This window comes from Natator depressus, chromosome 15 (genome assembly GCF_965152275.1).
Source record: "Natator depressus isolate rNatDep1 chromosome 15, rNatDep2.hap1, whole genome shotgun sequence".
Lineage (NCBI taxonomy): Eukaryota > Metazoa > Chordata > Testudines > Cheloniidae > Natator > Natator depressus.
This window is the reverse complement of record NC_134248.1, coordinates 9,816,258-9,831,824: the sequence shown is the minus strand read 5'-3', so window position 1 is coordinate 9,831,824 and position 15,567 is coordinate 9,816,258. Positions and strand designations below refer to the sequence as shown.

Sequence of the window (15,567 nt, the reverse complement as noted above, 5' to 3'; positions counted from 1 at the left end):
GACCCTGAAAGAAAACCGACCCCCAATGAGTTTGGGATCTGACCAGAAACCAATCCCACAAGGCAGATTCAGATCCAGTACTCTGCAGAGCCAAGGAGTTCAGATCTGGGGTCCCAATCTGGACACCCCTTTAAATTCGCTTTCCCACATAGTCACTCTTAACTTGAAGGGTACATTTATAAGTAGTGTTAAAGGATTAATAAATCAGAAGATGTTCTAAGCACATTGCAGCCATAAGTATGAACTATTAATGGCTATAAGCACCCTCAGCAGATGGTGTTACAGATGGGTAAAAGTCTCTTACTGGCCTGCTGGACCCTAACAACCTGTAATCATCAGCCATTTATTCAAACGTCGATTACTTATTATTCCCTTATAAACTATTTATAAATGCATCTTCACTAGAACATTGGAGAGGCCATGTAGTCCAAAGGCACCAGATGACCTGGGTTCTAATCCCATTTCCACCACTGACTGCTGCATAACCTAGGGCAACGTCTCTTCACTCCTTTGTGCCTTTCTTTTCCCCTCCTGCCTTTCGGTGGCCATGCCTGTTTAAGGCAGGGGCTGTCTTTTACTGCATGTACAGTGCCTACCCCAGCCTAACCTCAGCACTGATATGGGCCCCATTGCAATCTCACAATCTTTGATGCATTTATCCTTGCAACTCCCTTGTGAAGTAGGGCAGTGCTAGTCCCATTGTACAGGTGGGAAACTGAGGCACGGAGTGACTAAGATCTCGTCTACACTTGCTGCGGCGAGTAGCGTACATAGACCATAGACATAGCTAAAGGCAGGCTGTGTTTGCACTTGTTACTGAGGTGCGTCGCTATGTGAAAGCCAGTGAAAGGCTCCGGAAGCAGGGAGACAGCTCCCCAGAGCCTTTCCCCCGCGGAAGTCTTTCCCCGTGGCGAGGAACGGCTCTGGCAGCGGGACACAGCAGTGTGGATGTGGGAGGCACAGCTTGAGCGCGCAGAAAGCCATGTGGCATCTATGCCTTGGGTGTTCTGGTGCGGAGGGCACTCTACTCGCCCGAGCCAAGCCTCACGGACTACACTGCTACTTCTAGCCGAGCTAGCTTGGCATGCAGTGTCGGTACGCTACGTGCCGCCACGTGTGGAGACGTACCCTGAAGCTACGTGTCTACAGTTGGAGCTAGGGCTGAGAGTCCAGCTCGCAGACCTACTTGCGCGAGCCTGCATCGAACTAGCGAGCGAAAAATAGTGTCGCTGGATGGGCTGGTGGCCCTGAGTACGTACCCACGGGCAGGTTTGTGCTAGGAGCAGCTAGCCCACCACCGCCCACACTGCTACTGTCCACGCACGCGCACAAGCATGTCTACAGAATCACACCCCTTGCTCCAACGACAGATGTAGCCTCAGTGACTCGTTCAATCACACAGAAAATCTGTGGCAGAGCAGGGAACTTGAACCACCGACTCCTGGGTGCCAGGCTAGGGCCCCAAGCACTGGACCGTCTTTCCTCTGAACACACTATGGCCCCAACTGCAGTGGAGGCTTGTGGGTGTTCCTGCAAAAGAAGGTCATTTTATGGCTATCTGTAAGTCTCAAATATCAATGGGGCCCCAAAACACAAGCGTCCTTTACATTAACCGTCTGGTTTTCTCTGTGCTATAGGACTCTCGTTTTCTCAGTGCAGGGCTGAAGAATGGCAATGAATCAGCAACAAAAAACACAGGCTTCATTTAATGGCACATTCCAGCTTTCAAATGATTAAGAGCTTCAGTGGCCAAAAAAAAAAAAAAGGAAAGGAAAGGAAAAGAAAAAGAAAAAAGGGCAGCCATGCCTCAAATGATTTAATTTTAGCGATTCCGGGTTTGCCTTTGATAGGTTTATATTTTAAAAAAATTAATAGTTGAAGATGCAGTGGAATGGAAAGGGAAAAAGCTGGGGAATGGTGGGGAGTGACCGGTAAGTGGCCATCAGAGGGGGTTTAACTTCAGGATTAGGCCAAATAGGGAACTAACTTGCCAGCTGAAGATTTGTGGAGTGCATGGCAAGAAGACAGGGGGCAAGGTCCTGGCAACCTTACTCCCCAGGAAGAGCACCTTACTCCCCAAGTATCAGAGTAGGATCTTCAGATCCAATCCTGTCATCCTGATTCAGGCTGAGCTCCCGCTGTCTTCAATTAGATCCTAGCCTCAGTGCGGCTGCCAAGATCGCAGCCTCAGAGTGGGAATTATTTGTATTATAGATGCGTTTAGAGGCACCAGCAGAGATCAGGGCCCCAGACAGTCAGATTGCGAGAGGCAGCGCCTGCCCTGGAGACCCAGTCTAAACAACAAGGCAGGCAAACTGTAAGCACTCTGGGGCTAGGACTCTTTTCACTGTTTGTGCCTGTGATGCTTAGCACAATGGGGTGCCGGCCCTGAATGGGAACTCACAGGCGAGCTTTGGTTCTAACTTCCGGGACTGCTGAAAAACAAATGAAAGGGAACAAACATCTCAGGGCGGATGAGGGAAGAGACCCAAGGGGCTGGGGTTTCCCTACACAGCACAGCACTCTCATTTGAAGCAACAGTCAGAAGTTCCCAAGCAACCAGTTGCATCCCCATCACTGGCAGTATTTATTATGTAGGACCTGCAGCATGCCAGGGGCTTTCCCAGCCCAGAGAGGCTCACAGGTACGGCACGCCCTGGGCCTTCACCCCACACATGCTCCTCTCCTCACTGGGCCCTGAAGAGGACAGCATATGAGGGGCAAGAAGTAGCTGCCTTTGTACATAACTAAGCTCTTACCCAGAGCTGCAGGTAACTGCTAACTGGGGATGCGCTCCTGCTCTGTTCATCCTGCCCTTTATACAGCTCAAGTTGGCTTATTTCTTCCTTCCTGTCGAATAAAAAAAAGCAGCCTTCCCCACACATACACCCTTGGCTTGGCCTCCACAGTGGGAGACGCTGAGCTGGGGCAAGCATCTTATTTCTAATCACATCTATTTATCTACCCAGGTTCTTACAGCGGGGCCCATCAGTGCAGCATTGGCATGCGCACCAACATAGTGCCCTGCGGGATCCCTGTGCCCTGACTTACGCCGGCTGCAACTCCCAGCTCCGCACACCTTCCTCGCCCTGGTGACGTGCTGTCTACTCCAAAAGCACAGATAACGCCCTGCTTCCTGCCAGGCAGAGGCGGGGCTGAAGGACATGGAAGACTAGAGCTGTCCTCAGGCCACAGACTGCAGCAGACAGACAGACAGGGCTGAGATCCCCGCAAGCCGCATCTGACACAAGAGGAGGTAGTGGGTGTGCTCAGATCTCCCTGGGGCTGGCCCAGGCAGGGCTTTTCAAATGTGATGGACACTGGCAGTCCTGGTGGCTGCCATGGGCATGCACCTGGGAAGGGGGAGGGGATGTGTGGGCCCCTGCCGGCAGCGGGGGCGGGGAGAGGAAAGGCACCAGAACCTGCTGGCATCAGAGATCCGGCGCAGCAAAAAAAAAAAAAAAAAAACCACACACCCCCCACTTCCACGGAGAAACAAAAACTCATCTACAAATTCCATTCACGGGCCTCTTTCTATTATCCCAGGCCCTTGGCGGCACACAGCAGCCCCCTGTCTGGGAGCAATGGGACTCTGCCCTCCTAGACAGGGAGGTTCCCAGAGCAGGAACTCGCCTGAACAGCGGTCATCGCAACCCAGTCTGGGGACTGGCCTTCCACCGATGCAGGAACACACTCGCACAGCCAACGCTCTGGCCCTAGAGCGCATCACAGCGGCTGGGCTGGGTGCTGGGCAGGGGGAAGGATCCTCCCACCGCCGGCCATGGCTGCTGGAGTAGCTGCCACGCTGCATTCGCGATGGCTGTTGGATCTGTGGAGCACGCAGGGCTCCAGCCCCAGCTGGGCCCTCTCTCTGCCCAATGCAAGTCTCACTAGCTGGCCTCCATGGGGCCTAGGCACACTCCAGTTCCCTCCCTTCCCGCACTGCAGAACCCCACTGGGTCCCAGCAAGGGGCCCCCTAGGCAGCCTGCATGAGGAGGGAGGATTCGCACCAGGACAGTAACGGTCAGTGCTCAAGTAGCGTTCCCTTCGGTGACGTCACGCCGGCGTTGTGCCTGCCGGGCAGCACCGTGGCCATCGCAGCCCAGCCCAAAGGAGGAGTGGATACAGGCTGTGGCCAACGTCCTCTTCAGTCGGAAAGTCTCCCCTCGCACCTGCTTCTTGTCCGCGGGGGATGATCCCCTAGGGTCCAGTCGCCCTTCTCCCCCGCAAGCCAGCTGGGCAGATTCCCCTCGTTGGCACCCAACTGCTGGGGCTGCCAGCCTGCCCACAGCAGCCCGAAAGGCTCCCAACAGCGAGCTTCTGCTACAGCTCTGGCAGGACGGAACGACAGCTCCCGTCAGTCACAGCACAGACGGATCCCGAGAGGGGATCGCTCGCTCGCACTCTGGCACCAGCCAGCCAGGCAGAGACGTGAACCCCCTCGCCACCTCCAACATCTCCCCGTCACGGTGTGTGCAACTGGCGACAGCTCCAGGCCCTTTCGCTCTGGGGCAGAGGCTTGTGCTTTTAGATCCGGAGGGCTCTGGTGTTGAAGGGAGTCGGGTGCTAATTTCCCTTAGTCGCCTTTGGCGAACCCAGCCTAAGTGACTTGCCCAAGGTGGCCCAGGGAGCTGGGAACTGAACCCAGGCCTGCCCATTCCTAAAGCCAGGGCTCAAAGATCCTGCTCCCCTTCCCTTTGAGGCAGTACTTCTCGCTCACAGGCTGGAGCACAGAGGAGACCACATGCCACCCAGGGCAGGGAAAATACAGACAGGGAACAACCCGCCACATATGAAGGCGGGAAACAAACACCACCTGGGCTGAGCCTGCTGGTGGCCATCTAATTGCATCTTTCGAGGCAAGAGATCCCCTCCCCATGGCAGCATTAGCCCTGGGGACAGGTGTCGCAGCGCACGGGAAGGGAAGGATTGTTTTAAATAAAACCGGGTGTTTCAAGTAGGATATTATGATTAGCCGTAGCACCTACTGGCCCCCAGCCACGATGGGGGCCAAGACATGCCAGGCACAGACACAGAGTGAGGAAGTGCCCTGGCCTGAAGAACTCACAATCCAACCTGAGCCAAGGGAGTGTAAGAGACAACAGGAATGCTGGGAAAGCAGCTGTAGTAAGATCGGGTCTGTAGGCCAGGAGTAGCCAGGGGACCAACTGTAACATGCTCTTTGCAGCCCACCAATCCCCCGATACCATTAAGGAGAACCCACTGAATTGCCATTTCACACCCTGGGGATTCAAAGCAGAGCCTGGGGGTAGGGACCAGGGCAGAGAAGAGCAGCAGCTCGGTGAAGTACCCCTTTAAGAGCCGGTGAGCTATTCAAGTGACAGATGTTCAGGGGCTGGTTCGGGGAGACTAGGGCTCGTGGTCAAACAGCCTGCTCTTGTGCGAAGGTGGGATAAAGGGAGGCCTTCGGATAGCTTTGTTTAATCTGCAACAGGGGCGGTTGGGGACAGGTACGGGGGACGGTCGGGGAACCAGTTGTCCTCAGGCAGTTCTCTGTGTCCCAGACCAAGCACCTTCCTCAGCTTGGCTTTGCAAACCAGCCAGTGTTTCCTCAGAGAGGTGACGGAGCTGGAGCATGTGCTCTGTCCCTTCCCTAAGGCCTGCAGCATCCAGCCATGGTCTAGCAGGATGCTCTTTCTGAGTTCCTGGACATAGGGCAGGCAGGGGACCCTACCATATTCAGCCATTTCCTGGCTGGATGCTTTGGACCGGCTCTGCCTGTAGGAGCCAGCATGCCTGCCCTGAATAATGCTCAGGTTCCAATCGGGATCCCCTTAGAACAGGCTTTATCCATCTCTCCCCTCCCCCCCCCCCACACACACTCCCACACACCCCCTTTGAGGCATTTGAAATCCAGAGCCTGATCTGGGTCCTGGGTCTGTGTCTATAAACTGCAGGTTTTGGAGGAAGGGCTAGCTGTTTCTGCCACTACTGTGTTTCACCTGCACTAAGAGGAATGTCTGTAAACAGCTTTATTCAAGGGTGAAATCAAATATTTATATTAACTGCTGAGTCTGTTTCCTTCCCGCCTTTGACACTAATTTTCTATCCAGCCAGTGGATTTTTCTTTTGCCTCCTTCCACCTCATTTACTCCCCATCCCCCTTTTGAAGAAACGATCAAAACCCACGTCTTCCCTGCTGCTTGCAACCAGGGAATGGTTGGTCAGGTCCTCACACTGGTACTCAGGACCAGCTCCCCTGCATCGGCTCCTTGTCTCCTGTTCCTAGCTATGCTCACAAGCCTTCATCTTGTAATTAGAGCTGAGTAGTGTTGTCGATGTGAATTCCACCATGCCTTTACCAAGCCCCCAAATTAAATCGGTGACTGGATGCGAGGTGCTGGTATGATCCACTATAATGAGGAACTGGATTCAGTTCAGGGCTGAGTTTGGGTCTGGACTTTGAGCCACCTCCTCCAGAATTCAGGGTTTTTGGCTGTGTGGATCCAGTTCATTCCCATCTGTAAAGGCAACATTTTCACAGATTCAATGGGTCTGTCTGTATGTCCATCCTGGGCTCATTCCCACGGTATCTGAGCAGCTGCAGTGGTTTGCGAGATAGGTTGTAGTCTGAACACGTTACAGAATGACATAGCAGCATATCCATGTTCTCTCTGGGCCCATGGATATTTAACGCTCCTATCACTGCCGTACCCACAGCCCACTGGTAAAGCGTTTGTGAACAAAGAAAGTGAACAGAGACATAACCCTAGTGAAACTCAGCTGTTTTGCTTGACCAAGGCTTATGCAAATATTGCCTTTGGCTCTGATCCACATGAGGATTGCAGCTCCCGAGTTTCAGGTTTGGCTCAGAATTCAGAATGGTTCAAACTGATGTGCCTACGTGAAACCAGATTGCTCAACACAGATTCTGCAATATTTCAGTGCACAGCTACAAGTCAGCCCAGGGGTGTTTGAAACCAGGCCCAGATTCAAGAGCCCTCCAGAAAAAAACTTTCAGCCCAAAGGCCAAGAGTATCAAGTCTGTATAAACCCCCACACCAGGTGAACGTCGTCATAAAACCTTGATGCAGGTGAGCACATCATGCGTCTTTACTCAGACCAGAATCGGCTTCCCAAATGCAAACATGCCCAAGTTCTTTGAGAGCATCTGAATTCCAAACCTGGAGCCAATGCTTGCAAATGGCCCCTATACTGGGGCGATCCAAAATCCCCCAAGCTTTGGGGGATGGGGGGAAGAGGGGGCTGTAAAATCTGGCCCGGCATTTTAGATCTTGAAACCTTCTCTGCCCACCACCTGTCCAGAAAGCACTAAAGAGATGAGAGATCGGGTGTTGGCCAGAAAGGCTCAGTTACTGCAGGACACCAGAGCTCCTTCAGCTGTCATAACTTCCCTGGGAGTCTCTATCCCTCAACGGATCAGACCGCAAAGAAAAAAAAAGGTAGTTTTCATTTTGCAGCAAGGATGAGAAATGGGCACGGCTCCAATGACGTTCATGTACCTGCTACGATTTATAGCCGCTGAGGATCTGGCCCTGAATATTTTAGGCAGAGGTTAGAGGCAGATAAACTCTTCACATAGGCCTCTAATTCCACTTCCCGCCCTATAAGTTTCAGGTCTGATCTCCTCTCTTCAGTGTAAATCTGAAGCCAACAGATTTATACCAGCAAGAGGAAAAGCAGGCCCATTGCCTTCTATCTAGCAGCTGTGGAGGAAATACTTTTCCCGAGTGCCATATTTCACTAGAAGCTATGCCGCTGTTTACTTTATTAGCGCTGAGAATGAATGAGTCATGTAAAGAGACCTTATTAAAGCAGGAACATTTACTAATTAACAGGCAAGGCAACCGAGCAGCTTTTGTAGCACTTTAAATGGACTCCATTGTGACAGGCCTGTTTTCAATTTCTTCCAAATATGCTGCCACTTCGGTCATTAATCATTGCATTACCAGCCTCTCTGCTGACCCCTCAACTGGTGACATTTCCGTGACCTTTTCCAGGTCCTTGTAAGCTTCTCCATCCCCTGAATGTAAAACAGACACTGGGGGAGTCTACTGGAATACAAAGGAAACCCACCTAAAAACTACTCGAGGGCTGGCACAGCACCTGCTGCGGGGCAGGGACTCTCCCCAGTCCTGGGACGACGACTCCTCCCACCTGCTATCGCAGCTAGTGAAGATATCCCATCAAAGTCTAGGTACACGTTAGCTCCAAAAGGAAACATATGAGATAGGTATCAGCAGGAGGCAGAATCAGCAACAAGGAAAGAAACCATGACTGCATCACTGTCCTGGTGTGATGGTTGCCATGACGTTCCAGCAGGGCATCATGGGGCCAAATTCATCCTGGATGTAACTCCGCTAAAGCCAAGTCACACCCTGGGGAAGTCATGGCCAAGAGCGGCTTTAGTGCTCTGGCCAGCCTGTGGGTGAGGACAAGGCCAAACTGTTGTAAGGGAAAAGCCAGGCTCTAGCCTTGGCAAGGAGCGAGGCCAGAACATGTCCAAGCAGAGCGTGGTCCTGTCCATGCTGTCCAGCCAAACTCTTTGAACCCCATTTGGCCACACAGGTAGCTCAGCTGTCACCCCATAGCCCTGTCTGACATTGCTAACACTGGTTCAGCTCCATGCTGTGTTTGGAGCATTAGGGAACCTCATGTAAAGGGGTAACTGGCTGTTGCAGGCATTTTTAGATCCACATTGATTAGATTTGCTCTTGAGTAGGGCTTCATGAAATGGTAACAATGTGGCTACACTGCAGCTCCCAATGTGCTGATACGAACTTGTGTTAGCAACAGTGGGAAGTTTACAACACCCAACCCACCCTTTTAATATCTCCCTATCTGCATTCATCCACTACCCAGTTACACATCTCTGAGCTCTATATATCTATCGTCTAGCTCAAGGACCACTGCAGGATACCTTTTAATCCCCTACTACACCCTCCACCCATCTTCACCAGCGCTGAGTGAGTGTTTGTTTGCAGCGATCAATTGAATTTTTAAATGAATTTGCTTCGGCCACACGTCTGCTTTCTGCAATCATCTATAGGATTGAATTCATAGAATCATAGAATATCAGGGTTGGAAGGGACCTCAGGAGGTCATCTAGTCCAACCCCCTGCTCAAAGCAGGGCCGATCCCCAATTAAATCATCCCAGCCAGGGCTTTGTCAAGCCTGACCTTAAAAACCTCAAAGGAAGGAGATTCCACCACCTCCCTAGGTAACACATTCCAGTGCTTCACCACCCTCCTAATGAAAACGTTTTTCCTAATATCCAACCTAAACCTCCCCCACTGCAACTTGAGACCAGTACTCCTCGTTCTGTCATCTGCTACCACTGAGAACAGTCTAGATCCATCCTCTTTGGAACCCCCTTTCAGGTAGTTGAAAGCATCTGCCAAATCCCCCCTCATTCTTCTCTTCTGCAGACTAAACAATCCCAGTTCCCTCAGCCTCTCCTCATAAATCATGTGTTCCAGTCCCCTAATCATTTTTATTGCCCTCCGCTGGATGTTTTCCAATTTTTTCACAACCTTCTTGTAGTGTGGGGCCCAAAACTGGACACAGTACTCCAGATGAGGCCTCACCAATGTCGAATAGAGGGGAACGATCACGTCCCTCGATCTGCTGGCAATGCCCCTACTTATACACCCCAAAATGCCATTGACCTTCTTGGCAACAAGGGCACACTGCTGACTCATATCCAGCTTCTCGTCCACTGTAACCCCTAGGTCCTTCTCTGCAGAACTGCTGCCGAGACATTCGGTCCCTAGTCTGTAGCGTGCATGGGATTCTTCCATCCTAAGTGCAGGACTCTGCACTTGTCCTTGTTGAACCTGATCAGATTTCTTTTGGCCCAATCCTCTAATTTGTCTAGGGCCCTCTGTATCCTATCCCAACCCTCCAGCATATCTACCACTCCTCCCAGTTTAGTGTCATCTGCAAACTTGCTGAGGGTGCAATCCACACCATCCTCCAGATCATTAATGAAAATATTGAACAAAACCAGCCCCAGGACTGACCCTTGGGGCACTCCACTTGATACCGGCTGCCAACTAGACATGGAGCCATTGATCACTTCCCGTTGAGCCTAATGATCTAGCCAGCTTTCTATCCATCTTATAATCCATTCATCCAGCCCATACTTCTTTAACTTCTTTAACTGGCAATTCTACCAGAATGAATGCTCACAGGACCCAAACTTCAAAGCTGCCCGTATGAATATTTGCACCAACTGAATTTTAAAATTCACTCTTGCATTTATTCATCCAGAAGTCACTTGTGCACTCAGCCAATTAGGTAAGAGACGTACCCAACAACTCAGCAACACAGTTTAGACATCCTCCTAGAGCACTGTTCATGCAACTTCCAAATAATTACAGTAAAATGAATTATTCTGAACATCAAATAAATGCAAAGCAATTGTAATCTGTTCATGGACAAAGAGGAAAAGGGCGAGATTTTCAAAGGCACATCTCACTGAAAGGCAAGGGGACTTGTACTCCTAAAGCAACTTCTGAAAATCTCTTCCTAAAATCTTTCGCTCATTTGTGCAAGTTTTTTTTTCTGCTCTAAATATTCCCTTGCATGGCTGATCCCTGCTTAGGAGCAGGCTCCCATGGGATTTCAGGTCAGCCACTACCACAGTGTTCGCTGGGCTCTTTTGGGGTAGCCCTAAGGTACCACAGCAATTCTGCTCCTGCCAATAAAGCTGCTGTGAAATATTTGCGATGGGGGCTTTCAGAAGTCTGCCCCCACCAGCTGAATGGATCTAGGACTGATCTGCTCTGATGATATCAATACCTGAAGCTGTTCCCCTGCCCAACATCCTGAGACAACCACGGCCCAAGAGGTCAGGGATTCAGGCTGTATCTGCAGGCCTTGATTCACCCAAAAGGGCCAGATGCCTACAGAGAAGCTGAGCTTGTGCCCAAGGGGACAATGAATGGACAGAAGCAGTTGTATTACTCCAAGCACATGCCACTCTGGGCACCTGATTAGAGGCTCCAGTAGAGAGGCAGATGGACATGGGAGGGGGAGGGGAGGCAGCAAAATCAGAAAGAGGCAGCACAGTGGGGCGGGGGAGGGAGAGGAAGCTCTGTCCCCCGTCCCCATCCCCCCCAGCCTCAGTGTTTTATTCCCCAGCTCTGCTCTTGCTTTCCCATGGATCCTTAATCCTCTCCCCAACCAGCTCTGTGCTCCCGTCTCACCACATCTCCCTGCAGGGCTGCCCGTGGTGTTCTTGGGGGCTGGTAATTAGAACTCCACTCCTGCTAGCCCCCCCCAGCCATGGGACAGCTGGAGCCTGGAAGGAGGGAGCAGACAAAGGCTTTGCTATTAATTGCATCTACAAGAAGGGAGGGGGTTATGCCTCTCCCCCCCTCCCCACCCCCTTTGGCTGAGGCCACAGACTCATTAAAGATTCTGCTCATTGGAAGCAGGAGGAGGCTGGGAAGAACCAGATGGCAGCCAGGCGGATGGCGGAGCAAGCCCTGCCTCCTCCCCGCACCGAGCAGATGCCTGGGGAACAAGAGAGAGGAGGGATTAAAGGGAGCTCTGTGGTAATTAGCATCAAAGGCCAAGGAACCATCCATTCGCAGGCCAAACACAGGCAGCTGAACAGCAGTCGAGCAGGTAGAAAGACTGCAGCTCAGCCCAGGCCCGAGAGCGAGGCGCCTTTGGCCCGGCTGATTGCTGGCCCAGGCTGTGCATTAGGGCGACTGTCTGTTCTCAAGCGGGTTAGGCCCCCAGGGCTCCATTTGTTCCAGGGTTCCCCCCCCCACAGTCCTGACCACAGGCAAGAGCCTCGGGGCAGTTTTCCAGCCCACTCTGCAGCTGGGAGCTGCCTCTGCAAACATCGCCTCGAGAAGCTGATAAAAGGGAACATGCAACGGCCCAAAAGGCAAGAGACTGAACCCTGGGACGGGGTAACTTGGTTGGGGCAAGGACGGCATGAAGGCAAGCGGGATGGGAGAGAGGGGAAACATCTGCACTATTTCCCGGAGAGCCTGGGTTCTGCTAACAGCGGTCATTCATTTCACCATGGAGAGTAGACGTTCTACAGTATAATCAAACGGTTTTTTGTGACATCAGTGGCTAGCACCTCAATCATCCAAACCGTGGGCAACAGAAAAGACTCTTGGGGGCTATGATAGGATCCTTTGAAAGCAATCGGCTTTGTAACCTGAGGGGAGGTCTACACTGCAAGTGAAGGCAAGATTGGAGTGTAGGTCTGCCTACCCATGCCAGCTTTAATCTAGCTCGCAGAATGGGCTAGCAACCAGAGAACAAGGAGCCTGGCCACACATGGTGGTTGCTAGCTCCTGTTGCCACATCTACACTCCCCTCAGGACCTGGCTAGAGGAAAGCTAGTGCAGATATGCCCGCCCACGTTGCGCCTGCCGCGTGGCCGTACCCTCCTAGTTTGAGTGCAGACGCTATGTGTGGCTGTGGCCCAAGACTGGCTGGAGAGGTGTTTGAGTGTAGCTCATGGGGCCAAACTCATCCCTGGTGTGAGTTAGCTTTAGTGGCGTGAGACTGGGGATAAATTGGCCTCTAGTTATTTTAAATGTGGGGCTATTTTTAGTTCCACGGTTGCAAAGCCCCACGTCTCTAGGGAGCACGTGGAAGACCGAGAAGGTTGGATTCCAACAGGGCTGATGCGAGGCCCGCATACCCACGCTGCGATCACACCGCCTGCTACAGCATACACACCCTAAGCCACGGCACCCAAGGCTCCACTTCACTAGACACCGAGCCCCGTTTGAGCGCTCGAGGCAAACGGTTGCCACCAGCCTGGCCTCAGGCTAGTTTAGCTGCTGGCGAAGGGATGCCCAGACCACGCTCAACAGCCAATACAGGAAGTGGGACAGGCTCCCTCATCCTGACGCCATCCCTGCCAGGAAGCTAAATCTTGTCCTGAACGCTTGGTGTGCACAGATACTGATAACGCTCCCTTGAGTCCCACTGAGAGCTGCACTGAAGCAGTCTGATGAGGTCTGCCGGCACATACACAGCACCCCATTACTGGGGTCCCCCAGGGACAGGTGGGTTTTACTGACTGGATCATGCCAACCGAGGCAGATAGGAACACCAGTCACCACAGTGCCTAATAAGGGGAGAGCTCGGTGGCTACACAGGGCCGGGGAAGGGTCTGCGTTGCAAGGAGGCACGGGGATGGCAGAGGTGGGGCGGGGCGGGGGGCAGAAGGAGCAAGTTTTCATCTTCCCCCGACACTCCGTTCAGGTTTTTACTACATGGCGGAGGTTAGCCTGCTCCCCGAGGCTCCCCTGCATGTACCAGCATCAACCCTGCTCACACACTGGGGTTTCAGGGAGCGGGAGGACTCTAATCCTGAGTCCCCCCCTTCCCCCACAAGTTGGTTTGCAACAGAACTAGCAATTCAGTTACTCCCCTTTCAGCGCCAAGCAGCAGCTCCGAGCCAGGGCTGACATACATTCCCGAGATCTCAAACAATTGCAAACCAGGCAGATCAAGCCTCTTAATCTGTCCCTGCTAACAGGTAAAGCAATCAACTCCACCCCCCACGCACACTATCCACCAGAGGATTAAGGGTTAAAATGCAAATTCCCCAAAGCTAGCCTGGTGTGCGTGTGACCCACTTAAAAGGCCATCTGCCATCCTGGCCACAGGCTCTGAGAGGAAGAGGGAGGCTCAGGGTCCCTCACCCATTTCTGGGGCCTGCTGGTAATGGCTCATTTCATAGAATATCAAGGTTAGAAGGGAACTTTGGAGGTCATCTAGTCCAACCTGCTGCTCAAAGCAGGACCAATCCCCAATTTTTGCCCCAGATCCCTAAATGGCTCCCTCAAGGATTGAGCTCATAACCTTGGGTTTAGCAGGCCAATGCTCAAACCACTGAGCTATCCCTCCCCCCAGGGGCTGCCTTAAGGCTGTGGTTTGTTAGTGTGTTGCATTTCACTGTCTGTGCTAGCGACGTGCGCAGAACGTCCGTCAGGTGGGTGTAATTCGACAGCCACTCAGATCCTGCTCTCAGGAGCTGCACACGGAGGTTAGGCCTGGTGGACACACAAGCCCAGCAGTGGTTCTTCCCTATGCTGTGAGGGACTGAGCCAGCTGCGAGTGAGGTCCTTGCTTTCCAGCCACACCTGGTCACTGTCCACTTCCAAACTACAAGTGAAACCCAGAGAGCATTTTTGGACGCACCTGCAATGCATTCTGGTGATGCAAGGATGCAAGGGATGAGCTTGTGGTTAAGGCAGAAGAGTGCAATCAGCAGAACCATGTTCGGTTCCCAGATCCCCCATGGTCCCTGGGGGACCTTGGACAAGTTGCTTCATCTCCATGCCTCGGGATTTGTCTGCACGAACAGTCAGACTGCGGCAAGCTGGGCCGTGAGTCTCCACCGCACTCACTTGCTGAGGACCAGCTGTCCCTGTGGGCCCTGCTGCTGCACACAAACTGATGCTCAGCGTGCTACAATCTAGTTGCATTTCAAAAAGGACTAGATCAAAGCAAACTACTGAACTGTGTACGTGTCTTCCCACTGTATTTTCTACTGCATGCATCCGATGAAGTGAGCTGTAGCCCACGAAAGCTTATGCTCAAATACATTTGTTATTCTCTAAGGTGCCACAAGTCCTCCTCGTTCTTTGAACGGTTAGTGTGCATCAGCAAGGTCCACACGGATCAACAATCCACAGCAAACTAGTGTGGGGGAGAGTTAGCTTGATTGAGCTAAATGTCCGTGGAGATAAGCCCTCCGTTCCCCACCTGTGAAATAGGGATACTACTCCCTCCTTTGCCTGTCTTAGCTGTTCAGGTTACAAGCTCCTGGGGGCAGGATCTGCCCCACTACAGGTCTGTGCAGCACCCAACGCAGGAGCCTTGAGCTGCTGGTGTAGTACAAACGACAATACACATCACCCCCCGCACACGCAGCGTGTTTTTCAAGTGACATCCATTCCCCAAGACCCACAGTGCAGGCAAAGAGCCTTATTTTTTCATTTCATCTCATATTCAAATCCATCTCTCAGCACGACTTGGGGCCAGACTCAGCCCTGACGTAAACGGGGGGTAGGGGGGGACCCTGCGGTGACTTGTAAGGGTAAATAAAAGGTTAAACATGCCAACAAGGTTGAGACACAAGCAAATGCAATATGTGACCCATGAAAGAAAATAACTAAAAATGTAACAAAAGGAGGGGAGAATTGGGCTATTGAGTTTGACTCGCACTGCCAAGGGATAAATGGCAGCATGGATTTAATGCACTCTAGACACTTGGTTCAAATCTGGTTTAGCAAAGGGAAAATAACTTCCTTGGTTGCAGCCCTGTCCCCAGTAGAGTTTAGACTCGGTTACTATTATCTTACAGTCGTGCCTAGGGGCTGCAGCTGAGATCAGGGCCCCATTCTGCTAGGCACTGGGCAAACATAGTAAGAGTGTCCCCAAGAGCTTACCCTTCAAACAGACTAGCTCGCTAAAGGGTGGGAGGGGAAACTGAGGTATGGAACAGTGCTGTAAATTGCCCAAGGTCACAGCAGGTCAGTGACCAAGCTGTGAGGAGAACCCAGGTCTCCTGACTCCCTGGGTCCAATGCTCT

The 15,567-nt window shown here is 52.2% G+C and overlaps 1 protein-coding gene across 4 annotated transcripts in view; it reads right to left on the bottom strand.

Annotated features, from left to right (window-relative positions):
* The window catches only part of SRRM4 (serine/arginine repetitive matrix 4), a 282,156-nt gene that overhangs the window by 104,709 nt on the left and 161,880 nt on the right, over positions 1-15,567 (bottom strand). The gene's annotated exons all lie outside the window — the stretch shown is intronic.